This window comes from Choloepus didactylus, chromosome 2 (genome assembly GCF_015220235.1).
Source record: "Choloepus didactylus isolate mChoDid1 chromosome 2, mChoDid1.pri, whole genome shotgun sequence".
NCBI lineage: Eukaryota > Metazoa > Chordata > Mammalia > Pilosa > Megalonychidae > Choloepus > Choloepus didactylus.
The window spans coordinates 96,389,458-96,416,376 of NC_051308.1; the positions used below are offsets into that span (position 1 = coordinate 96,389,458).

Genomic DNA, 26,919 nt, shown 5'->3' on the forward strand with positions numbered 1-26,919 from the left:
TATTTCCCTTGGGTAGATACCTAGGAGTGGAATTGCTGGGTTATAGCATAATTCTATGTTTAACATTTTGAGGAACTGGAGAACTGTGTCCAAAGTGGCTGCATCATTTTACATTCCCTCATCTTCACCACCACTCTTTTCTGTCTTTTTTTTTTTTAAGAAACAAACAAGAAAAATTCATATAATTAGAAGTGAATTAAAATTAAGTGAGAAACTTAATAATGAACAATGTGATAGAGACTGTTTTCTCGGTTACCTTCACTTGAGGAGTCAGGGAGTGCCTTTCAGAGCAAGAGATCTTTATATAGGAAGGTGTCAGTGTGAAGTTAACATTTTTGTCACACACTCCCTATGGATATTCCAGATTATGGCTTGGGACTTAGTAAAATAGGCTGAGAATGATGTAAGAATTCTATGGAGCTATCTGTAACCCATCTATTTCTCTTTCAGTCTTGACTGCATCTGGTTTGCTAATGTTGCTGTTATGCAAAATACCAGAAATGGTTTGGCTTTTATAAAGGGGGTTTATTTGGTTACAAATTTACAGTCTGAAGGCCTTGAAAATGTAAAAATTAAAGCATCAACACAAGTATACTTTCAGCAAAGAAAGGCCATTGTCGTCTGGAAAACCTCTGTTAGCTGGGAAGAGCATGGCTGGCATCTGCTGATCTCAGGTTGTGTTCCAGCTCCTCTCTCGGCTGCTGTGCTTTCTTCAAAATGTTGCTCTTGGGGCATTTTGTCCTCTCTTAGTTTCTCCGGAGAAAACACTGGGCTATCATCCCCAAAGTGTCAATAAAAGTCTGCTTTCAGCAGCTGTCTCCAAAGTGTCTCTCTGAGCTGCTCTGAGGTACTCCTATTTGTGAACTCTTTTATAGGATTCCAGTGATTAAATCCAGATCCACCCTGAATGGGTGGGGTCCATATCTCCATGGAAATAATCCAATCAAATGTTTCACTCACACCTGATTGAGTCACATCTCCATGGAAACACTCAATCAAAGGATTCCAACCTAATCAAAACTAATACATCTGCCCCCACAAGATTGCATTAAAGAACATGGTGTTTTGGGGGATAATACATCCAAACCAGCACAGCAAGTAACAACAAATGTTCAGACTTATAAAAAAAGGAAACAATTCATAAACTTAGATACTTGATTGTTAGTAGCACACTAAATGCAACTCTCCTTACCAGGGGTTCAGAATGTTGAGGCTGAAAAAGTTATCTTAATAGATGGGAAGGTATGGCAGAATTAAGGAACTTTTGTTGAATAAAGCATAGTTTTAAAAGCAATGAACCCCAAAATTAAGTAATAAGAGTATACAAATTAATATGGATTTGAACAATCCTAACAAAGGCAAAATTTAACTTGGTGTTAACCTTCTCATCCTTTTTTTTTTTTATTAAAGAAGTTGTGCTTTACAGAACAATCATGCGTAAAATACAGGATTCCCATATACCACTCTATTATTATTAACTTGCATCGGTGTGGAACATTTGTTACAATTGATGATAGCATGGTTTTTATAATTGTACTGTTAACTATAGTCCATGTTTAACTTAGGGTTCACTATTTGTGTAGTGTAATTCCATGGATATTTTAAAAATTTTCATTCTGCTACCACATATACAATCTAAGATTTCCCCTTTTAATCACATTCAGTTATATATTTTGGTGCTGTTAATTATGTTCACAATGTTGTGTTACCATCACCACCATCTATTACCAAGCCTTTCTATCATTCCAAATAGGAACTCTGTACATTTTAACTGTACTATACGTACTTTTCTTTTACTACAGTCATCCTTGTAGGTGTGAAGTGGTATTCATTGTGGTTTTGATATGGGTTTCTCTAATGACTAATGATGTTGAGCATATTTTAACATGCTTATTGGCAATTTGCATATCATCTTTGGAGAAATCATCACCACCATCTGTTACCAAGCCTTTCTATCATTCCAAATAGGAACTCTGTACATTTTAACTGTACTATACGTACTTTTCTTTTACTACAGTCATCCTTGTAGGTGTGAAGTGGTATTCATTGTGGTTTTGATATGGGTTTCTCTAATGACTAATGATGTTGAGCATATTTTAACATGCTTATTGGCAATTTGCATATCATCTTTGGAGAAATCATCACCACCATCTGTTACCAAGCCTTTCTATCATTCCAAATAGGAACTCTGTACATTTTAACTGTACTATACGTACTTTTCTTTTACTACAGTCATCCTTGTAGGTGTGAAGTGGTATTCATTGTGGTTTTGATATGGGTTTCTCTAATGACTAATGATGTTGAGCATATTTTAACATGCTTATTGGCAATTTGCATATCATCTTTAGATCCTTAGCCCAATTTTTAAATGGATTAGTTATCTTTTTTATTATGGAGTTATAGTTCTCTATATATTTTGGATACAAGTCCTTTATCAAATATATGTTTTGCAAATATATTCTCCCATTCTGCGGAGTGTCTTTTCACTGTTTTGATGGTGTCCTTTGTATCACTAAAGTTTTAAATTTTGATGAAGTCCAATTATCAAACTTCTCTTTTATTGTTTGTCCTTTTGGTATCATATCTAACAGTTCTGAGAGAGAACAGGAGGGTAATGAACATATTTCAGATTGGTCAGGGAAGACTTTTCTTACATGTGACATTTAAGCTGGGTAGGAAAGATCCAGCATGTGAAAGGTGGGGGATAATATTCCATGGAGAATATATAAAATATGTCATAATTTTGCTTTGATTGGTTTAAGTGGACTCCTGGATTGAAACAATGCTTTATATAAAAGATGTTTAATCATATGTAGATTCTTCAATAAGCACTTAAGATTGTTATCCTCTTATTATCTTAGTTCAGAAGTTCTTTGGAGGCCCCAAAAGAGAATGGCTTGATAAACAGATTTGGAAAATGAGAATTTATTATGTCTCTCTTCACTTTTTTGGAAAAAAATTAAATTCCTGCCCCAAATCAATTTCATGTTTGTTTGCATGACTGCCACCTATATACAATGATATAAAGTTAGATTACTACTTTAATAATAGTCTTCATATATTTTTTCTAAATCTGGCTGAATACTGCTCAGAGCTCAATATTCGTTCTAGAAAAAGAAAAAACAATCTTAAGAGAGCATTTGAAAAAATGCATTTGTTGGCAGCAGTTCCTACCCTGAATGCAAAATAAGTTCTGAGTGTATGTGCTAGGAGAAGAAAAGCCTTTCTGATAAATAATATATTTCATAATGAGCAGCAGGAGAAAAAAATATTTTCAGTTCAAGAGTTAAAAATGAAATAGTAGTATGGGCAAATGCAGTGTGAAGGAAATCTTTTGCATCAGAGATGGATATGGAGCTGAAAAGGACTGTAACTGCTTTGTCTTTGATTTCCACCCCCTCTCCCACAGCCTCTCCCACCCCCCACACCATTGCACATATTTTTAGACCCTTCTTGAATACAGACTTTCAAACTTAGTTGTCAAGTTCTATGACACTGGGTGATTTACTTGTATTATCTTATTTAGTATTTTGACTGCACAGATAGGCAAGTACCCCCATTTTATATATGAATAAGCAGAAAGGTTAACTAACTCCCCCAGGGTCACAAAGCTTAGCCAGTGAGTCAGTGCAAATTAAAGAAATAACCAGGAATTTCAGAATAAATGTCTAAAATACACTCAAGAATAAACTGCTTTAGCGCCTTCAAGTGTCTGACTTGCTGGGTGACCTAGACTCTGAGAGGGCCTTCAGCTTCCATTTTATGACCAAATAAAGGATATATCCCATAGGAATATTAAGGTATCCATTTATTTTTTTTTCTCCCCATTATCCCATTTGTCCCTGAAGCAAGCTGGGTGTTTGGCAGGTGCTAGATAGTAAATTACTGCTCTAAATGGTGCCTCAGAGGCCTAAAAATAATAATGAAGCTGCTCCCACAGTGTCAACCGGTAGATAAGGGAATAATTAATGCATTTATCAAAGCTGATGGATTTCAGACCACCTCAAATCCTGCTTTAAGTGAACTGGGCTTTATAACCTCTTTCCTATTTTGATGCCATTTCGTTTTTCTTCTTTCTGTTTTTAAAGCAATTTTACTGTTTGCTTCAACTTTTCATCCCTTTATTAAGACTGTTGCTTAAAAAAAAAAAAACAGGAGGCTGGGGCCTGGTACAGAACGTGGGGAGTGAGCAAGGGAAAAAAAAATAACCCAATTGTGGGAAGAAGTTGTTCCGTCCTCCAAGCTGGCAGCGTCGTAGGGTAGCATTGAGATCTGTTTATACACACACACACACCCTAACACACACACACACACACACACACACACACACACACACACCCTAACCCTCCCTCCCCAACTCTCTCTGGGTTCCACACACACACACACACACACACACACACACACACACCCTAACCCTCCCTCCCCAACTCTCTCTGGGTTCCTCAAAGGCAGGCGTCGTAGTTGTGATATTCCCAGGGCCCAGGACAGTGCCTGCCTGGCAGATCCTCACACACATTGGTAGGATGAATGAAAGGTGAGCAGCGAAGGCGATGCCTGGAGGAGTCCACGGTGAAGCTGGAGGAGGCGGACTCTGTGGAGCCTACGGGAAAGAATTTGAAAGTATATGCGTGATGGAGAGAGGGTTGGAAAAGGGGACGTCTCAACGGCTGCAACTGGGACGGAAGAACGGGAACAGGGAAGGCCCGAGTAGTGATCACAGGGTTTACGGGAGGAAAGAAAAGTGAGGCGAACCGAGAGTGGTAAGTGCGAGACAAAGAGCAGCAGCCGAGGCTGGTCGTGGGAAGAAATGGAAAAGAAGTGGCCAGGAAAGGAGGGCAGACGCGAAGGAAGGGGCGTGAGGTATGGAAAGCGGCATCGCCTGGGGCGGGGAGGGGCGGCGGCGCTCGGGGCTCGGGCGGGGCGGTGCGGGGCACAGGGAGAGCGGGGAGGGCGCCCGGAGCCGCGGGGGGCCGCGGAGCTGCGGAGTAGGAGGGGCGCGAACGCCGCAAAGTTACTTGGCCTGCGCCCGAACGCGTTCCGCGTGTTGGTGGCAGGCGCCGGGAGGAGCGAAGTGGGGCTCGGCGGGCTGAAACCCGAAACCTCCAGTCCCCGAGCGCCGCCGGGAGGAAGGAAGCGGCGGCGGCGGCCGAGGCGGGGAGGCGGCCCGGCCGGGGCCTGAGCTGCCGCGGCGGCGGCTCTTTGGTGAGCACCGTGGGGGGGGGTGGGGGATAAAGCGGGAGGAGGGCGCAGGCCGGCGGGTGGACGGCGCGGTCCGGGGCTGAGGAAGGGCTTGCCAGGATGGAGGGTCTGAGTTCATTGTGCAGGAGAGGAGGGCGTGGGGACACTGGCGGGGGACGCTAGTGGGGAAGGGTCTCCGTGTCCCCTTCCCCCACGCTTTCCCGCCCCCCCCCCCACAGTGCTTTCTTCTCTCTGCGCTGTCTTGGAGGCCAGCGCTGTTCTCCCGGCCGCACCTCCGCGTTGCTTTGGAGAGTCGGAGGCTCTTTGTGGGAAGATCTTGGGGGCGCGCCCCTCCTCAGCGCCGGGAGCTTCTGAGAGGCCCATCCCATTCTGTCGGGTGCAGCTCACTCCATTTCTTCGGCGCCGCCCGAAGCCTCCCTCTCATGTCCCCGAGGAAGGGAGGGCATCGGTGCGTGTTCCAGACCCGGGTGCTTGGGGCCGTGCCCCCGCGGGCCAGGAGGCTTCGCGCCCGGTTCGGGGAGAGGGGTGGGGGCGAAGCGACCTCGACTCCCGGCTGGGATCCGAGAGGACCAGGTGAGCCATATCCTCCCCTTCGGGCTCAGGGCGGTCTCCCAGAGCCTGGGCGGGAGGCGCCCCGAAGTCGTGCGACCAGCCCCTGCGCCGCGAGGCGGGCGGCTCTGCGGATCAGACTGCGGGTCAGATCTGCGAGAGCGAAATTCGGTTCGCTTTGTGGGGAGGTGGCCAGCCCTCGGCACCTTCCAGGCCAGAGCTTAATCCCGGCGCAACCTTCTCACAAAGGCATGTGGGATGGGAACGTCTGTTGAATAACAAGGATGTTCGCGTGCGCTTCAGTGAAGTCGCCTCGTCAGTAACCACACAGCCTTACATTGGGATTATTTATATCATATTTCAGGGGCTATTTTTGTTGTTATTGTTCCTTTCTTCCTTTTCGCAAAGTGCTTTCAAGAGCAGGTCATATGATCCTCCTCCCTGTGAAGCAGGGAGAAGGTGTGCTTTTGGAGGGAAAGGACCTCAGTTCCTTGATCTGCCCAATGGGGACACTGGTAACATCAGGTGAGAATGTCTCAGCGTGTGGAGTCTGAGGGAGGTTTGGCGGCAGTGCTCCTCCTCCCGGGCCAGCTGGCCTGGGTTTCAACCCCAGCCTCTATTCCCCCTGGGACTAGAACCTGGGAATGAGCTCCCGAGAGCTACTGCCTTAGGGAAATAGATGGTTTCCCTTTATAATCGAATAATCCATCTTACTGCAGCCACTGGGAGCAAGTGAGGAGAGGCATTTTCTAAGCCCCTGGGCAGAAAGAGGAGATGGCAGGGACCTCAGATCTCACCGTCTAGGTCTCTTCACTCAGCAATCTTGAACTGTCATTCTGCGGCCTCCCTTCTGTCGGTTCTTCCATAGTGCCCCCCTTTAGGTTCTAGTCCACATCTTATTTTATACTTTTAAGATGCTTACAAGCATATGCATGCACATTTTATAAATTCCTTTCACATAACAGCCCAGGGATGCCCTATTAGCTCATTTTATAGGTGAGGAAACTGAGATCCAGGGAGCAGTCAAGATCGAGCTCGCATCTTTTGACTTGGCCGTGCTTTTCACGTGGCCTCCATCACACAGGCGCGTCCTTAACTGAGGACATCTCCCAGCCCTACAGCTCCTCTGCCCTGGCTGTGAGAATGAGGGTCCTCATGAAGAGACCAGCGTGGGACTTTAGAAACTAAGTGCAAGGCCTCAGGTACCCAAGAGCATTCATTTTGTGTTGCAGCCCTTACGATGGGAGTCCTCTCAGAGACGGAGAAGGGCTATGTGGTCAGAGGGGTGTGAGGTCTGTTTGGGTTCCTAAAGGGCAAAATGGGCTGAACTGGAAAACTGATCTAAATGTCAGCAAAAGGAGGTAAAGCGCTGTGGGCCTTCACTGTCTCCAGCCTGAGTGCCGGAGGAGGGCTGGGCTGGAGGGCTGGGACGGGGTTGTGGTTAGAGCTTGCCAGCCCCCCCACCCCACCCCCATCCCCGTGGGTGGCAGGTGCGGCAAGACTCCAGCACATTGTTGCCTCCTGAGCTGAGTTTTTGGAGCAGCTGTAAGAACTTGTGTGAAAAAAGGCTCCATATTTTTAAAGTTGGCAACCAATTCAAAAATTTTCTTTTTTAATGTGCAGGGTAATCAAATTATGTATGCAGGTTGGTTGTGGCCTACAGGCTATCAGTTTGCAGCCTCTGTGTTAGATTGTAGGAAGCACTTGCTGTCATTTTGAGATGCAGTCAAGCATGACTGGATGGGAGAAGTGGTGTCTTCTTGCTGTTTTTCTTTAAGAACACAACGGTCTCAAAACTGGAGATATCTCTTAGTGCTGCCTGGAGTTTGCAGGAAGAATAGACTTTATGACTCAATACTTCGTTCATTCAACTGTTACTTATTCTTGTCTATGATTCAGTCCTACTCCAAGAGAGAGTGCTTACAACTGGTTTTTATCTATTTCCTTGGCCATTTTATATGCCCAGAGGATGGCATGAAGGAAGGAGTTCCAGTCTGGCTAGGGGTAAAACAGTGATGGCTTGTGTTTGTTTATACTCAAGTAATAGGTGAGAGCATTGCATTGAGAGCATACTCTGAAGTCAGACAGCTTGCATCCCAGCCCTGCCACTTACAGATTTGTGACCTTGGGTAAATAATGTAAAGCATGCCTGGAATATAGTATGTTTTTTAAAAATACGAGTTATTATAGAAGATTTTTTAAATGCAGAAATACATAGGGATGAAAAGTGAATATTCCCTTCTGCCTGGCCTCCCTTCCCACTCCCCACGTCAAAGTAACCATTGTAAATGTATTTCTTTCCAACGCATAATTATATACCTGCTAAATCTAGAAATATACGTGATTCTATAATACAAGGTTTATTGATATTATGTTATGAAACATAGTAAAATCATATTATCTACATTTCCAGACTTCAGGACCAGCCTGAATATATTGAATATACTTTTACGAAAATACTAAAATCAGGGTCAAAACAATGCTTTGTGATTTCCTTTTTTGACTTAATATGACTTAGAAGTCTTCAATATCAGTAACATAGATATACTTCGTTCTTTTTCATGATTACATAATGTTTATAGTGTGGATTCACTAGAATTTATTTAAATAATCCTCTATTGATGGACTTTTAGATTATTTCCAACTTGATCTATTCTAAACAGTGCTATGGTGAAATCCTTGTATATACATCTTGTGCTCATGTAGAGTATTTCTGGATAAAAGATTTCTAGACATGGAATTGGTAGGTCAAAGGGTATGTATATTTTGAACATTATTTATTTGGCACAATTCCCTTGGTTTATTGGGATCTTGGAGCTTGTGCGGAAAGATTCAGTTTATTTGATCAAACTAACTTGTTTTGGGATAGGTCTTATATTCAAAAGATACAACATTCAAAAGGCATAAAGGTGTAAAAGTTTCCCTCCCACGCCTGTTCCCCATATCCCCCATTACCATTTTTAGAAACAATTAATTTTGTCAGTTTTTGTGTGTTCTTCCAGAGAGTGTATATGCATCTACAAACAAATAAAATGTTTCTTCCTTTTTCTCCCTCTAAAAAAATAAATATGGTAGCATACTATATACTCTCTTCTGCATATGGCGTTTTAAAAATTTAACCTACATGTTGTAGGCCATTCCATATCAGAGGTATGTGCTTTTTATTTGTTATTTTTTTGAGATTTGCCATTTTAAAAAAATCAATTTTTATTTATATTCTATACCCACCAAGTAGGGCATATAGTATATTTTAAACTCTGATAGATTCTTCCAACTTAACCTCCCCCCACAAAAACTTAATTGATTTACACTTCATCTAATAGTGCATTTTTATAAATTGCTTGTAATTCCATTGATTTGTGGGGCTTTTTCTAAATTCTGAATTTTAATCCTTTTCTTGTTAATCAAATATGCTACATATTATGTCCCCCACCTGACTTTGCTTATTTTGTCTTTGATTGTACAGAACTTTTAAATTGTTATGAGGTTAAATCTATCATAACAATGATTTTTCTTTGTGGCTTCAAGCTTTCTGTCTTGCTTTCAAAGGCCTCTCCTGTCTTATGATGATATAAATAGCCCCCTCAATGTTCTCTTTCCTCTCCATTCTTTCTTTTTTTTTTTTTCCTTCATTTAAAAATATTTATAATTACTATTTCTTTTCTTTTAAAATTTTCAGTTTCCCTTCTCTCTGTGACACCAGGGAAGTGAGAGGGTTAGAACTTGCCTATGTACCTCTTTAGCCAATTTAGCATAGATATTTTATTTTAATTTTATTGTGTCTTTTTTCACCAAGTCTTAAGAACGAGCTTTTCCACAGGTGGGTGAAGTGGGAGAAAAGGAAACAGGGTGTAAAGTTACAAAGTCAGGGAATAGCCGTATTTGGAGAACCGTGAGTGATTTGGGATAGCTGAGGTGGAGGATGCGGATGAGGTCCAGAGGCGACAGACAATAGAGGCCTTTGTATGACCTGCATATAAATAAATTCTGCAGGTGGCAGGGAATGACATGGCATGATCAGGCTTGCGTTTGGGAACAATCTGGCAACAGTGGGAAGGACTGATTGGAGAGGGGGCGAGATCAAAGATGAGAAGATTAAATAGAAATGCCTGGTTGTAATTCAGGGGAACGACGGTGAGGATTTTGAATGGAGTAATGAAAATGAGGATGAAGTTTTGAGTCAGAATTTAGTGATGCATTGGATGTCAGTGATAGGCAATGGAACAGACCAACATTTATTGCCTTACATACATTATCTCATTCAATCCTAACAAGTACTCTGGGAAACTATGGAAAGCCAAGGCTCAGTTAATGACCACACAGTCAGAAAATGCCTTAGCTGCTTCAGGATTACCTGGGAAGAGTTGTCTAGATTGTCCTAGGTTTCTATCTTCAGTGATTAGGTAGGTGTTGATGTTTTATTCAGGTAGAGAAAGCATGATGAATAGCATATTGGGAAGGGATGGTAGCTAGAGATGAGGGGTTCCATTTTTAATGATGTATCGGAGGTGCCTGGGTATGACATCTGGGAGGAGGAATCTAGTAGGTGGTTGGATATGAATCTGAAGCTCCAAAGAGTTGTCTAGGCTGTAGATGGAGATTTTGGAGGCATTAGTTTTTAAATGGATACGCAGAAGGAACAAGTATATATATCTGGCACTCCTCTGTCTCTCGGTCTCTGTCCAAATTTCCCCTTCTTCTAAGGACACAAGTCATATTGGAGTAGCACCCACCCCAATCCAGTTTGGGCTCATCTTAACTAATCACATCTTCCAAGACCCTATATACCACTTTTGCAAGTGGTAGAATATCCCGTTCAAATTGGCTTAAGCAAAAAGGAAAGCTATTAGCTCATGTCTCTAAATGCTTGAGTATATCTGGCTTCAGATGTGGCTAGATTTATATTTAAGAAACAAGATTGATTTAATCAGGACTTGTTTTCCATTTCCTCTTGTCCTGACCTTCCTTCCTGCTCGGGCTCCAAGCTCTTCCCCTGTGATGGTAAAGGAAAGCTGCAGGTTCAAATCCGATGGCTGAGGCGAGCTGTCTTCCTCCCTGCTATTGTCCTGTTATATCTTATAAACTCTAATTGGGCCAGAGGGAGTTGGAATGTGCTGATTGGCTGAGACAGAGGTCATGTGTCCACATCTGAAGGCAGACTCAGATTCGGAAAAGGTGTACCTTAAAGTAAACTCAGGGGCAACTACCAGAGGAAGGGGAAGAGATATGAGGGAGGCAAACAGTTAATTTCCTCTGCAGATGAGAAAAGAAGAAACAGCATCCCAGGCAGCATCTTGGGAAACTGTAACACTTAGAGCAGAATGGTAAGGAACCGAAGGAGGGGAAGGCAGGAAAGAGCAGAATCAGGGGAGCCAAGGGAAGATGGAGTCTCAGAGAAAAGTGAAAGTGGGCACAGGTGCAAGGTGCTTCAGAGAGCTCAAGGAAGGGCCCATTGGATTTGGTAATTAGGAGGCATTGGTGACCTTTCCCAAAGCCAAGATAGTCATTTATTTTGAACTTGACTGAGCCTACCTTTTATTGCCCATGAGGGTTCATATTTCTACCTTTCTTCTGCATTCCCCAACCCAGCCAGGGGATAGCCAGGTAGGGCAGAGGTGTAGTGATGGCAGGTAGGAAATGTGGGCTTTGTTAGTAATTAGGTATGCGCACCAGTGTTCATAGCAGTGTTATACACAGTAGCCAAAAGGTGGAAGCAACCCAAGTGTCCATGAAAAGGTGAATGGATAAACAAAATGTGGTATGTACATACAATAGAATATTATTCATCTGTAAAAAGGAATGAAGTTCTGATACCTGCTATAGAACCTTGGAGACATCCTGTTAAGTGAAATAAGCCAGACACAAAAGGATAAATATTGTATCATTACACTTATATGAAATACCCAGAATAAGCAAATACATGGTGACAGAAAGTAGATTATAGTTTATCGGGGGCTGCAGAGAGGATGGAGAGCAAGGAGTTATTGCTTAATGGGTATAGAATTTCTGTTTGGGGTGATGAATAGGTTTAAGTAATAGAGTGTGGTGATGGTAGCACAATATTGTTAATGTAATTAACATCACTGAATTGTACATGTGAAAGCAGTTAAAATGGGAAATTTTGTATTATATGTATGTTACTACAATAAACATTAAAGAAAGAAAAAAGAAAAAAATTACGTATATGCCTTTGGGCTTCAGTTTCATCATCTGTAAAATGCCACTGCTAGAATGGGTTACTTCTAGTAACTTCCAGTAAGGCCTCTTTACGCTCTAAAACTTTGGAGTCTTTAAGGAGATGAATGAATGGAATCACTTTTCACCACCTCTTTTGCCCTGACCCTGGTCCAAGCTCTCATCTCTCCCCTGGACTCCAGCGGTGGCCTCCTAACTGGTTTCCCTGCTTCCTCACTTGGCCTCTACTGTCCACTCTCCAGCCAGCAGCAGAGTGACCTTAAAAACACTCCAGTCACATCACTCCAGTGGTTCCCTATACCATGGAGAATCAAATCCGAACTCCTTACCTTGACCCACAGCACCCTGTGCAATCTGGCCGCAAAGTCTTCTCACTCTTCTCCAGTTTTCTTGTTCCTTAAGTTTGCCAAACTTATTCTGGCCTCAGGGCCTTTGGCAGGCCTCTCCCCTCTGGGCTCCTTTTCTGGATCTGCCCATGTTTCCTTCTGGTCTCAGATGTCACCTACTCAGAGAGTCTGCCCTTACCCACCCTATAGAAAATGGCCCCCCTCACAACCCACCCACCCAATCCCTCCTCTTATTTTCTTCATAGCACCTGTATTATTTTACATATTTATTGTTTATTTGTTTGTTGTCTGTGTCCCCTCCCCTCCCTGACTAGGTGCTCCAGGAGATGAGAGACGTTGGCCCATCTTGTCTAGTGCTCTGCCCCAGCTGTACACTAGAACTTGGCACAGAGAGTCAGTACTCAGTAAGCATCTGTTGAGTGCCTGAGTGAGGAAGGAAAAGGGGGGCACTAACCAGAGGACAAAAATTCGGGAGCCTCCAGGAACCAGTGGCAGTGTGACTGTTGTCAGGGAGGGGCACCCCCTATTCTGCAGCTTTATATATGATGACATCTGTCTCAGATGGTCATCCAGAAAAAAATGTATTCAGAAAGAATACTTCTTTAAACCATTTTAAACAGTATTCTCAATTTTAGCAGTGTTAGCTTAATTAGATTAATAAATTCTATGAGAATAACAAGCAAAAAAAAATATTTAAGTGTAAAAACCAATTAACATTGTAATCATTGTTTATCTTGTGATGGAAATAACCATCTAGCATAACTTCTGTCTCTTCTTACCTTCTTGGAGCTTGTGTGTGTTTATGGAAGGGGTCGTTTTATTTTCCCTGAGCAGTTTAATAAGAATATACAGTAAAAAAATAGAATGAGATGAACCCAAACTGCTTCAGCAGAACAGGGTTTCTCAACCTTGGCACTATTAACATTTTTGGCTGGGTAGTTACCTGTCGAGGAGGATGGTCCTGTGCACCATAGGATGTTTAGCAGCATCTCTGGCCTCTACCCACTAGAAGCCAGTAGCATCCCACAGTTGTGACAAGGAAAATGCCTTAGTATTTCCAGATGCTCCCTGAGGGGACAAAATCACCCCTCGTTGTGAACCACAGATGCAGACTACTGGGGTAGTGAATGGGTTGCTTGTTGACTAGAATCTTCTGCTGAGTCATTTTCAGACCATCCCGAGTCCTGATTCTCTTCACTGACGTTACTTTAGCTTTTCTGCTTAAAAAAGATGACATTTGCACTTTCAGGCTAGAGGATATGAGCCAGAGGAAGCATGGACCATCAAACCGTGCGGGCACAGATGGAGGTAAATTAAAGTGGCACATTTCTCAACCCAGCAGGTTACCAGGCTGCCTGTGACCCTGACTCGGCTCGAACACCTGCCTGGTCGTTGTAGCAGCTCTGCTCTGGGAGGGAACACTTTCCTGCAGTTACTCCACACTTAGGTTCCAGACCTTGAGGCCTTGAGTCCCTAAAGGAGCCTCAAAAGTTTCCATGTTGCAGTCTCTTGTAGTGCTTCATTTCTTCCTGTTTCATTGAGTTAAGTAGTCAAATGAAAACTCTTCATCTTAAATTAAAATTTGAAGGGGAAACAAGAATTGTTTTTTCAATGTCTTAGATAACTTTCTTAAAACATTTTTTGAGTTTATGTTCTGACTGCCGCTGTGTTGGTGCTTTCATGTGCTAACTCATGTATTCCTCTCAAGAAATCATATATAGTAGGTTAAATCCTACCCTCTTTTTCCTAATGGAGAAACTGAAGTTCAGAGAGGTTAAGAGACATGCACAAGTTTCCATGGAACTTGGACCTAGGTTCAGTCAAAATTCCAAAGCCATGTTCTTTTCTATTTTATTTCAGGTCTAAGTGGATATTAATGAGTTGAGGGAATATAAAACATTTATTTTCTCCCACATGCACCGTGCTCTTGGGAATTACAAGGAGAAATTAAGGAGGAATTCATAAGTTCTCTGGAGAGGAAAGCAACCTCATCTAAAATTCAGACAGGTACTGAGAGAAGACATTCATGTCTGAAAGGATAACTAAAATATAAGAGGAAAACTTCAGATACTAAGAGGTGGTAAGGGTCATTGTGGGGGTGGAATGTTCTGTAAAGATTCTCAGAGTTTTGCTCTTAAGGTTAAGCTACGTGGTATTCACATAAGTGGTGATAAGGAGGTGAGTGGCCTCGGAGAGGGGGATGACTTAATGGTGGTGACCTCTAAGCTTTCCCAGGCTGCACACACCTTTTCCAGGATCCCCACCTACCTTTCTAGTGTCTCTTCCACTGGAGAAAATGATTAATTGCAAAAATATGCTGTGAGTCAGTAACAGTGTGAAAAATGAATTTGAATTCTATTGACTATAATAGCGTCTATAAACATTTGAAGAGTGATAGTGCACACATGTATGAGGCATTATTTATTTGGTCTACAGACAGTGCTTGGGATGCTTGCAGGTGGGAAGGTCCCTCACAGAAACTGTCACCCGCAATTTGGGAATGGCTGACTTAGAGGATGTGTGATAGGATAGCTTATAGAGGAAATAGAAAGTTGGAAAAACAGCCAGGAAAATGTCTACATTAGAAATTGTTATGCAAGTCTATTAAAATATCTTCTACAAATATACTTGTAGACTCTCCAAGAAATTCATATTTTCTATACTTGGCCTTGTGGAAAATTCTAATGGGTATATCTTCAGTGTAAACTTACTTATCTGCACTTACATACCTCCCTTTCTGGTGGTATACAATTCAGTAGGACTGAACAATCTTCCTTTTAAATTCAGCAGTTTCCCTCTTACTGCTTTAATATATTACAACTAGATGCTCAGCTCTGGGCTTTTTTGTGGAATGTGCCACTCTTATTTATGCCACATAAAATGCAGTTAGCATGTGTTCTGGTTTGCTAATGCTGCTGCAATGCAAAATACTGGAAATGGACTGGTTTTTATAAGGGGGGTTTATTTGGTTACCATGAAAATGTCCAAATTAAGGTATCAACACTAGTATACCTTCATCAAAGGAAGGCCATTGGCATCCAGAGAACCTCTGTTAGCTGGGAAGGCACGTGGCTGGTGTCTGCTGATCCCGAGCTGTGTTCCAGCTCCTCTCTCAGCTCCTGTGCATTCTTCAAAATGTTGCTCTTGGGGTGTTTTGTCCTCTCTTAGCTTCTCCGGAGCAAACTCTGGGCTAGCATCTCCAAAGTGTTAGCAAAAGTCTGTTTTCAACGGCCGTCTCCAAAATGTCTCTCTGAGCTGCAGCTCTGAGGTCCTTTGTTTGCGAGCTCTTTTATAGGACTCCAGTGGTTAAATCAAGACCCACCCTGAATGGGCGGGGCCACACCTCTGTGGAGAAAATCTAATCAAAGGTATTACCCACAGTTGGGTGGGTCACATCTCCATGGAAACAACCCAGTCAAAGGATTCCCCAACCTAATCAACAGTAATACGTCTGCCCCCACAAGACTGTGTTAAAGAACATGGTGTTTTGGGGGACGTAATACATTCAAACCGGCACAGCATGTCCTCCACCTGGCAAAATACTGAGAAGCAGAAAATTAGCCCTCTCTAAAAGTGTGGGAGAAAATGACATATATATGACAGAGTCCATACCTGGAGACCTTTGCACTAAAGTCCTCCTTCAGGACGTTAATTCTTACTCTATGTAAACCCTAAGAAGCTTGACAGGGGAAACTGCAAGTAAGTATACCTTGTATAGGGAAAAGGGACAGCTAAAGGTTGAAACAAGGTGCAGCAAAACTATGAAAAGGAGATAGAAAATATGCAAAATACATTTGGTATAGGTGGAAATAATTCCACCCTTATTCTTGAGGGTACTGTATTTCGGATCATATAATATGGCTCACAGTGATAACCCACTAGCTGAGAAACTGTGAGCATGCCAACAAACTTCTCTGAGGGTCAAAAGAAAGCAGTTCTGCTAGAATTCATATCTAAGCTTTTTCCAAGTCAAAATTCCATATATCTTTGTCTTCAGTGACCTTGAATCATTATGAAAATCATGCATTGTAAAAATTGTTTTATAATACAGAAAATGTATGATTCATTTTCATGCACTTTGCTTTAAGGCTTGAAATAAAGAGTTTGGTTGTTTTAAGATGGTAAAACCTCAACAGTTCAGATAATCACCTATCTGGAATGAGCCATTTTCTGAAGATCAGCTTGGGTTTTAGTGCATTTTTGAAAGGAAAATTGTTACTGGAGGCCCTCTCCTTCTAATAAGAATATTTTATTTCTGTGTAGCATTAGCATGGGAAATGGTGAGCAATTGAGGTTATGGGATAGTTTATTTATGAGGAGAATGGCACAGGGGTGCATGGGAGAAGGGATAGATGAATAGATGATGACTCCATTGCACCATTTTTACCAGCAGTTGGATAGCACCATATTTTTCATACATAACTTGCTCTCCTCAGCATCTCTTTTCTCAGTTTGGTCCTGTGCATCAAGGTAGGATTGATTCGGTACATGTGATTTGGTACATTGATTTGGTACATGTGAAGGAAACTCTACCACAGGGACTTAGCCAAAAAGGTTTCTGTATGGCTTCCGGTACATGGCTAGCACAGCTTCACAGTTCTGTAGGTGACTTGAGCCACTGCAGTCTTTCTGCTCTGCATGGCATAGGACTTCCATCTACCTGGTCAGACCATGGCTGCTTTACCTTAAAGCATTGTGTCTGAGTTCCATGCAGGAGAAAGAGAAGGGGAAAAGGGCTACAGCCACAGCTGAATCGATCCTTTTTTTTTTTTTTTTTCAGGAAATGGAGAGATTTCCTCTACCTGTAGATTTCTTTTGCCTTATTGGCCACCTCAAGTCTGAGCAAGTGAGTATATTTTCACGGGCATATTTGTTGCATCAAAACAAAGTTCTGTAGATTAGGAAGAAGGGGAGAATGGATATTGGCTGGGTAATGACTCGTGTCTGTCATGTCTGCTGCTGCTGCTGCTGCAAATAAAAAAAAAAAGACTTCTACTAGGCAAGAAATTCTTAGTATGCCCAGGTGTCCTGTTTCCCATTGTTTATTCATATATTCATTTATTTGTCAAATATTTATTGGGCACCTATTGTGTGCCAGGTACCATTCTAGGAGCTGACTAAAACATTTACAGATCTAAAACGACAGACCAAAAATTCCTTGCCCTCATGGAACTTACAGTCTTGTGGAGGAAAAGGACATTAACAGGATAATTAACAAGACATTAATAGAGATAATCGAGAGATATATATGATAAGGAGAAAAAGTAAGGAAGGGAATGGGACCACAGAGTGTTGGATGTGAGTATGAAATGTTAGGTGGTGTGAGTGGCCTGGGAAGGCTTTCTGAAAAGGTGACTTAAGACCTGAAGGAGCAGCCCACAAAGATATCTGGTGTAAGGGTGTTCTGGGCATAGGGAACAGCAAGTGCAAAGGCCCTGAGGTGGAAGCATGCCTGATGTGTTTGAGAAATAGTAAGGAGGCCAGTGTGGTTGGAGTGAAAGGAACAAAAAGTAATTTTTATATGCCTTTGGAGTGGTAACGAAGAGCCAGATCATGTAGGGAGCTGAAGATTAAGGTAAGAACATTGGATTTATTCTGAGTGAGATGGGAATCCCTTTGAGGTTTTGAGTAGAGGACTGTCTTGTTCTCTGTTTGAACAGGCTCACTCTGGTTGCTCTGTTGAGGATGGGGGAAAGGGCAGAAGCAGGCAGACTGGGGAAGAAGTCATTTTAATAATCCAGAGAAGATATAATGTAGCTTGAACCAGGGTGGTGGTAGTGGAGATAGTAAGACATAATTTCATTCTGGATCCGTATCCAAAGTGAAGCCAATAGATTTCCTTTTGGACCAGATATGGGATGTGAAAGTAAGGAGTCAGGAGTGACACTATAAAGTTTGGGATCTGAGCAACTGTAGGGATGGAGGTACTGTAACATGCTGAAGAACATGGAAGGAGCAAATCTGAGAAGGAAAATATTCAAAGTCTGGTTTTGGGCACATTAGGCTTGTGATGCCTATGACATCCAAGTGGAGAGGTTGAGCAGTCAGTTGGATATGCAAGTCCGGAGTTTTGGGGAGTGGCATTTCCTTCCTTCTGGGCAGAACCTCCTAACCAGACTGTTGGCTCAGTTTGCCTATTGAATCACCATAACCACTTTTGGCAGCATTGCAGGTAGACTTGGAATGACCTTGGGCAGTTCTGACCTTGTCTGACCCAGCTTTGCCTTTACCCTTTGCTGGGATCCCAGGTCCAGGCAGGATGGCCATGGTCCAGTGTCTGCGGAGGCCTCCCTGAGCCTGCCCTGGAAAAGCTGGCGGTTCTGCCCTTCTCCCACTGAGGGGAATAATGTGGTCTGGGATGGGGTGCCCAGTGGCTTGGCAAAGGAAAGAAATCCGCCTTTTGTGGAAATGGAGACGTTATTTCTATAGTGAAGGCCTGCTCTGCCTTCGTGTCACGAAAGCCTCCCAAAGTAGCTGTGATAAAATTGCAGCTGCATTTCCTTCCCTTTTCCTTAAGTGCTTGTCTCTTGGGGCCTAAACCTCTTCCTAAGTGGGTTGTCTTCATCATGAGTTCAGCTGGTTGTTGGTGGATTTTCGGGGGAGAGGGGCTGAAATGGACCCTTCCCTGTTCGTGTTGACTGGGGAACGTGAGGGAAACGATGGCAGCTTCTGATATTGCTCGTGGAAGCCTGGGAGAGAAGCTGTTGCCCTTTTTAAAAATTCAACTAATATTCTATGGCTCAGAGTCCAGCTCTGCGTAGTACTGAGTGTTCCTCATGTTCTTGAACATGCCACAACAAACGCTACAGAGTTTGATTAACAAAGGGTTGAGTTTTGTTTTCTTTATAATCTGGGGTGTCCCAGCTGCTGAGGTGGGTGCAGCACAATTCGTGGTTTAATTCAGTGGGCCCAGGCTTGGAAGTAACTGTACTAGTCTTCGTGAGGAATAATTCGTGCCAGACAAGGGCTTGGATTCCTCCTGTGTTACAGAAGGAGATTAGACTAGATGTTTTCTAAGGTTCTTCTCATTTCTAACAGTCTATGGGTGAGAGCTGTGAAGATGGCTGGCTTCATTCACTTCATGATTCTCCAAATCCTGGGCAGGGGAGAAATGAAAGAGAATGTGCCCTGGTACATTTTTTGTGTTATGCCCAAATCTCAGTCTACCCTGCCACCCCAACCTGCTGCTGCCTGCCTCCACCTATTTGTTTGTTTCTCTCTTTCAGACCAGTAGATCGATAAAATATTGTAGACTAAATAAATCTTTATTCATTCATTCCACAAGCAGGGAGAATATTCCAAGTAGAGACTAGGGATAAGCAAAGGCAGACTGGAATTATAACAGTGACATTTTTTCTTTTAAAGGGGAACAGATGGGTGCACATAGCACAACTGACTGGACCAGAGAGTACATGAAGGGGTTGGTGGGAGAGAAATCTGGAAGGTAGATAAAACCAAACCATGTAGAATCCCGTCTGCTATGGTGAATGGATGGATTGAAGGTGGATTCACAGCAGTAGGTTCAAGTTGTGGACCTGCTGCCTACTGTTCTCTTGATCTATCACTTAACCTTTCTAAGCCTCAGTTTCCCCATTTTATTTATTTAGCTAATTATTTACATGGTGCCAAATATTAACCCATTGACTCCTCCCAACAACTGTTTGAGGTAGGTACTTTTATTATCCCCATTTTACAGTGGGGAAACTGATGCCCAGAGAGGTTAAGCAACCCAGTGAAGAATGGAGCTGGAATTTAAACCCATGCTCTTTGGTTCCAGAGTCCATGTGTGCTCTTAATCTTTATGTTATGCTGCCTCTCTAAAAGGGGAAGAAGAGTAACTCCTCTTCTAAAAGTTATTCGGAAGATCAAATGAGATGATGGACGTAAAATTACTTTGTATGCTACACACATTTTGGAGAATGCTGTTGATTATTAATTAATAATCAAGTAACACTCTGGCAATGGGTAAGATTCTCAAGGTTGTAGGAAGAAAGGAATGGATCAAGGATTGAACCTTGGGAATTGTCTGTGCTTAGAAGCTAAGAATTTGGTTTTGGAAAAATATTTTGACAAACTCACTGCTGATACCTGTGTGGACAGGGTCAGAATCACTGGCAGAATCTGGAAAAGAGCCCAGGCCTCCAGACTTTCAGGCCCTCTTGCAGAAGGATATTGTGAAGGGTAGTGAGGTACTCAAGTTGATAAAGTCAGCTCCTCTCCCACTGGCGAAGTAAGAATTCCGAAAGGGATCATAGATCATTTGGTGTTCTGGCTCCAGCTAGTTTTCCTTTCCCTGTTGCATTTTCCCAAGCAGGCCGTGCTCAGACCTGGTCCACATGTTAAGTGAGAGGTTTTGAATAAGGAGATGATTAGGTTTGTGGTACCCTAGTGGGACGAAGAGCGAAGCCCTATGCATTGTAACAAACCCTGGGTGGATTGCCGGGTGCATCCCTCTGGGATAGCAGAGGCCACGCCCGTGCACCTGCCATCTTTGGGAACAACTTACAATAGTGCTGGAGAAGGATAGAGAGCAGGAGGGGGCCCTGACACCTGGCCAAAGCCCCATGTCGAGACCCAGGGATCCTGTGATCTCTTTCTGGCTTTCAACGCATTGTGTGGCCTGGTTTGGGGGTGGGATTGACTCTCTTTGTTTCATTTACCTTTTGTGAAACAACGTGGTTGTTAGAACCATCTTCCCCAGGCTGGTACCGCCCTAGCTGCTGACTGACGTGTATACAGTGCCTTGAGGTGCTGAGATGCAGAGCCCTGAGAGTGCAGCCAAAACAGCATCACCCTGACTTCACCTGGGCTTGTTTGAAGTGGTGTTTAGGAATATTTCCTCGCCTGGAGGGTGGCTTCTTTGAACATCTTGTGTGCCTTCCTGTTGGCATTTGATTTCTTTAGAAGAGGGAATCTTTGGGTCCTAGCTTTTCAGGCTGCTCAGCTCTTCCTAAATATTGGTTTCAGTAGGTTGTGGGACACATGGAGGTGGCTCCAGGGCAGGCTGCAGAGGCGAAAATGAACACCTGCCTAGCTCGGTTAAATTTAAGGATGTGAGGAGAGAGCCTTATTCCCAAAGAAACTATATTGTAGAGCAGAATTCTGGAGAGGACAGACATGTCTCACCCTGTCCAGTGGTCCTGGTAAGAGAGGTGCCGAGGGTCCTGCCTCCTCTGACCACTCGGGCCTCACGGTACCCACCCAGGCTTGGGCCTGTTGTGCATCGGCTCTCAGGCTGACCCTTTGATGGCCTCATTTATAAGTGGCATTGTGCAGTGGGGAAGTCTCCTGCTTTCAGTGGCTTGCGGACCGGACACAGATCTTCTGATCCCAAAGAGACGGGGGGTGAAAAGCTTCTCTATGCTTCCAGATGAGAAGAGCCCACAACAGAAGGCAGGAGAAAGGGCTAAGAAGCGCTCAAGAAGGAGGCTGTAGGCAGGCAGAGCTGTGCCTGGGGAGCAGCCCAAACTTGGGAAAGGGAAACTCCTGGTACCAGTGTCCAAAGAGATGGAGTCTGGACATGTTGTACACATCTCTCCATGGATGCACATATATGCCTTTCCAAGATCATGATGTATCGGGATATTAGTCAGGATTCTTTAAGTGGCAAGTGACAGAGACCCAGCCAAACTAGCATGAGAGAAGGAGAAAATTCACTGACTCACATAACTGAGAAGAATAAGAAGGTTCAGGTTCTTGAATCATTTCACCAGCACTTATGGGTTCACTTGTGTTTTCTCTCTCTCATTTGCTCAGTGTTATGTGCTGATAAGCTCTCTCCACGTAGTGTCAGAGATGACCAGCTTTTCCTCCCCGAGTTCCAGCCAGAGTCCTGGGCCTGGGGTCATGTGACCATTCCTGGACCAACCACTGGCCTGCTGGTCAGCCCTGGATCGAGAGCTGACCCCCGGGGCTGGGAATGACGCTGCTCTCACCAGAGCACACAGCCTAAAAGTCAAGGAAGGATGGCTTCCCAAAGTAAACTAAGGGTAACCTTTTCAAGTGGTAATGCCAGCATGCAATGAGGGCTCACTGTGCTGACACTGTTCTCGACATTTTTTACAAATAAACTCTTTTAGTCCTCACAGTAACACTCGGAGGAAGGTACTATTTATTTTACAGACAAAGAAATGGAAGTCAGCAAATTTCCTAATAACTAGGGACTAATTTACTCAAATCCAGGCAGTTGGGTTACAGAGCCTGTATGCTTAACCACCATGCCACATAAACTTTCTGACAAATGCAGGATGACAGCAATATGAGCAGGAAAAAAAAAAGATGTCAACTGTAAGTCAAGAAAAATGGAAAGAGTTTCAGGTGAAAATATGAGGTTAGAGCATCAGTACCCAAAATTATATAACAAAATAAGTGACATTTGATGTTTGATAAGTGCTTCCCTGGAGGAAATCACTTTGAGGAAACCCACCCTTGCAAGTGCCCTTGTAAACTCAAAGCATTTCTGGAATTATTTCTTGAGAATAACCATGCAATCCAGTTTAACACAATAGATACCCCTCTCGGTACTCTATAGTGGTGCTTTGTTTTTTAACCCAAACTGATATGGATCCCTTACTTGAGTGGCAAGATTTGGCTTTGAGTGACTTGATGCTGTTGCCAATAATCAAATCCACCAGATGATTCACAATTGCCGGCAATGTTCCGGGAAGACTAAAGGCAATTCCAAGAAAGGAGTGACCATCGAACTTTGAGCCGTGGCAGTAAAGGCGAGAAAATGTTTGGCCTTCCCTGGTAACTTGTCTAAGAGGTGTAGCCTTCTGTCTCAGGAGTGGTTTCTGATCCACTCCTCAGTCCTGTTACTGTCTAGTTGTTTCTTGGAGTTGCAGCACAAGGTGATTTATCTGGTCGGGGCGGGAGGGGTGAGCGTGGGAGTTCTGAAACACCTTTGTGTCTGGCAGCAGAACTGCCTGGGAGAGTGGTAATATGAGTCACTCCTGAATCTGCTTCCATTCAATGGGTCCTGGCTTGTCAGGCCCTGGGTAAGCCTCCGCAGGCTGGGGCATTCCAAATCCCCTCTCTCCTTGTGCTTTAAAGGTGCACTCTGGGGAATTTGCTGTGACTTGGGCCACTCCAGGCCTCCTGGCAGAGCCTGGGGTTTTGGTTTTCCCTGGGTGGCAGCTGTTTGTCCCATAGTGCTCCTCTCCCTCTTGGGGAGAGTTGGACCAGAGGACTTCCAGAACAGCATCCAACCCTGGATGCTCTCATTCCATAGTTCACTAGGATGCCTGCTGACAGGGCCGCTGGAGAGGAATGAGGTCAGGGAGGACTTGGTTCCCTTTTTTCCTTTTTTTTTGATTAGAGAAAGTTGTGGGTTTATAAAACAATCATACATAAAATACGGAATTCCTGTATAATGCCCCACCACCAACACCTTGCATTGGTGTGGAACATTTGTTACACTTGGTGATGGCACTGTTTTTACAATTGTACTTTTTTTTTTTTTAACAGTACTTACCTTTGTTAATAATTGATGCAAGATTATTAAAAGAGTACTATTAACTATCATTCATAGTTAATAATATTTCCTCTCCTGGATTGAAAGTTTTGGCATCTTAAGTTTTATTCCTTTAGTGGTTACTTTAATAATGTTAAAAACATATTTGGCTTAATAATGCCAAAGTTTTGAAGACTAGTCATTCATCAGCAACTAGTTTTTGAGAACCTGCCTATGTGTCAGGTGCTTGTCCAGGTGCTGAGGAAACAGCTGTAACCAAGGTCTCTGCCCTGAATACCTACTAACTTAGAATATTTTTACTTCAATCATGCCTTTAAGAGCTCCTATTTTGCTTAATATTTGTTTTAGCTTGTTTTTTTTTATAAAGCTCTCGAATTAGCAATTTCTATATGTGTTGTTGATGTTTAACTTTTTAAATTTAAATTTCAGTGTTTCTAGTTCTAATTTAGATTTGTCTACATATTTACCAATTTCTTTTCTAACTGTTGACTCTTGTACCCTATCCCTTATCTCTGTATTCAGTTTCCTTCTTCATGAAGTAGATCATTATCTTTATCTTTAAGTAGATCATTCATTGAGAAGTCAGTGAATATTCAGGTGTGGGTTTTTGTTTGTTTGTTTTTTGTTGTTTTTTGTTTTGTTTTGTTTTGCCTCAGAAGTATATTTGGCCCTCTCTCAAATATTATAAAACTTTAGTACAACAGTTCTTTTCCTTAGTACTTTGAAGATATTACACCACCATTTTCTGGACTCTATTTTTGCCATTGAAGAGGCTGCTGTTTATCTGATAATTGATCCTCTATAGGCAAATCTGCACTGTTTTCACTGCCGCCTTGGTAGCCTTGGTGTTTGTTATTTAAATTATGATGTGCCTTGATGTAGACTTATTCTGACTTACTCTTAGAATTTGATGTGCGTGTTCAGCCTGAGGATGCGTGTATTCTTAATTCTAGAAAATTTTTAATCATACCTCTTTAAATAGTGCATCAACCCCAAAGTAGGAGTTTGGATGCTTTTGATAAGTAACAGAAAACCCAACTCAAAATAGCTTAAAAAATTAATGTTTAAAAAAATATTATTTCATGTAGCAAAAAGCCAGGCAGAAGGTGACTTCAGGATTTGTTAACTCATCAGCTCAAGGATCCAGCCATCCTGTGCCATCATGCTCAGCGTGTTGGTCCAGCACCCTTGGGGTCCCAAGAGGATTGCTGCAGTTCCAGGCCCTCTGCTTTCAGGGCCATTAGGAAGAGGGATTTCTCTTCCTAGCTTCTTTTTGAGATCCCGGCAACTTCTCCCATACTTCTCCTGCCTCGTTGCCAGAATAGCAAAAGAAAGGGAACACAGTGATTGCTTTAGATCAACTAGGATCTGTATCTCAGAGTTCCAGGGGTAGGATCAACCCTTTCTCAGTAACCTGGAGGGAGGGTGGACACCAGAACAAAGTCAGAAGTCTGCCAGTGAGGAAAGAAACTGCAAATGGGTGTCAGAATGGCGTCTGCCTTTCTAATCTCTCCTGCCATTGCTGTTGGACACGTGAGATCTTTTCATCCTGTCCTTCATGAATCTTTACTTTTATTTCATATTTTCAGTTTCTTAATCATTCTGACTGCATTCTGGGTAATTTCCTGAGACCTAACTTTATATTTGTATTGAATAGTGAGTTTAAGCTAATACCTCCAGTAACTACTCTAACACCGCAGGGCTCCTCTTCTCCTTCCCCCAGTCCAAATTTTCCCTCTCCCTTCTCTCCCAGGAAGAACCGTTGTTCCCAGCATCAGTGTGTTCACCCAATGGCTCTACACCCAAAATAGTTACAAAATCACACCACTATTACCAACTTCTAACCTACTCAGTAAACTTAGTAGTTCTTTTCATCTTAGAATGTATACCATTAACGGATATAGTCAGAGTACTGTGTTTATAAGCTCATTGACTTAATTAATTTCTCTGTATTATGTTACCAATTTGATATGCAGTTAGGATTATTTCTTTCTGTTTGCATTCAATTTTAGGCTTTGCTCTTTTCATCCATTTTGATTTAGCTTTATTTTTGACTATGTAAAACATTTACATGGTTCAAAAGTCAAAGCAATAAAAAAAAATACTTAGAGAAATTGTACTTCCATCCCTACCTTAGTTTCTGGTTTATCTTCCCTGTGTTTCTTTTTCATAAATCAAATATATATTTATGTATATTTGTGCGTATATGGATTCTTAATTCCACTTCCATTTTTTTTTTTTTACAACTAGTGCCTAAATGAAGAAGATGACCTTGTACATCTGTTATTTAATATTATGAACTTGTATCTTCAGGATAAATACCTAGAAATAGAATTTCTGGGTCTAAGGATAAATGTTTATATAGTTTTGTTAGCCATTGCCAAATTCACCTCCATAGGGAAGTACTGTTTTGCATTACCATTTGGAGAATAGGACTGTGCCTGTTTCCCCATGGCCTTGCCAATGGAAAGTGCTGTCAAGCTTCTGAAATTTTGCTGTTCTGAAAGGAAAGAAATGGTATCTTGATATGGTTTTAGTGTGCATATCTCTTATCTTGGAAGAAATTGAGCATCTTTTTATATGTTTAAGTACCACTGGTATATGTTTTTTTGGTGAACTTTTTTTTCAAAAAACCCATTTTTCTTTCTGGTTTTTCATCTTTTTTCTCTCAATTTGTAGGAGTTCCTTATAAATTAACATAATTAATTCTTTATCTGTGATATAAGTTGTAAATATTTGTTCAATGACTGATGCAAAGTCCATTTTCTTAACCGCTATGTAAACGCTTATTCATTTAACTCAAGAATAAAATGCTTATGTAGAAATTTTATTTTGAGACAGCAGTGAATGATTTACTTATGTTAACAAAACCCAGAACTTACCACATAAAGACGAAAACCAGAAATAACCTTACAAAGACACAGACATAGAAGGCATTCTTTTAAAATATATTCATGGCACAATGCTGGAATAACTAATATATTGCATGACTGAATCAAAATTGAGAGTATTTTAGTAGCCTGGAGATAAGGGCCAAAATGTAGAGAACAACAACAACAAAAAAATGTAGAGAATAAAATTTAGCAGAAATACTGTCTTGTACCTAAGCTTAAAACATTAATTTCTTAAGTTCAAGATTGGGGAACAACTACCTTC

General features: G+C 42.3%; 1 protein-coding gene across 8 annotated transcripts in view; it reads left to right on the forward strand.

Annotated features, from left to right (window-relative positions):
* The first annotated feature begins 4,424 nt into the window (after nt 1-4,424).
* GPR161 (G protein-coupled receptor 161) overlaps nt 4,425-26,919 on the forward strand; it is a 44,564-nt gene continuing 22,069 nt past the window's right edge. The window contains exons 1-3 of one of the 8 annotated variants that reach the window (XM_037825420.1): nt 4,787-4,860; nt 12,605-12,694; nt 17,071-17,136. The gene's annotated coding sequence lies outside the window, so the exon portion shown is untranslated. Of the gene's footprint in view, nt 4,761-4,786; nt 4,861-5,054; nt 5,203-5,707; nt 5,773-12,604; nt 12,695-13,571; nt 13,599-14,238; nt 14,298-17,070; nt 17,137-26,919 lie in introns of those variants that run through there. The other 7 variants (XM_037825419.1, XM_037825418.1, XM_037825422.1 and 4 more) reach the window with 7 other exon arrangements.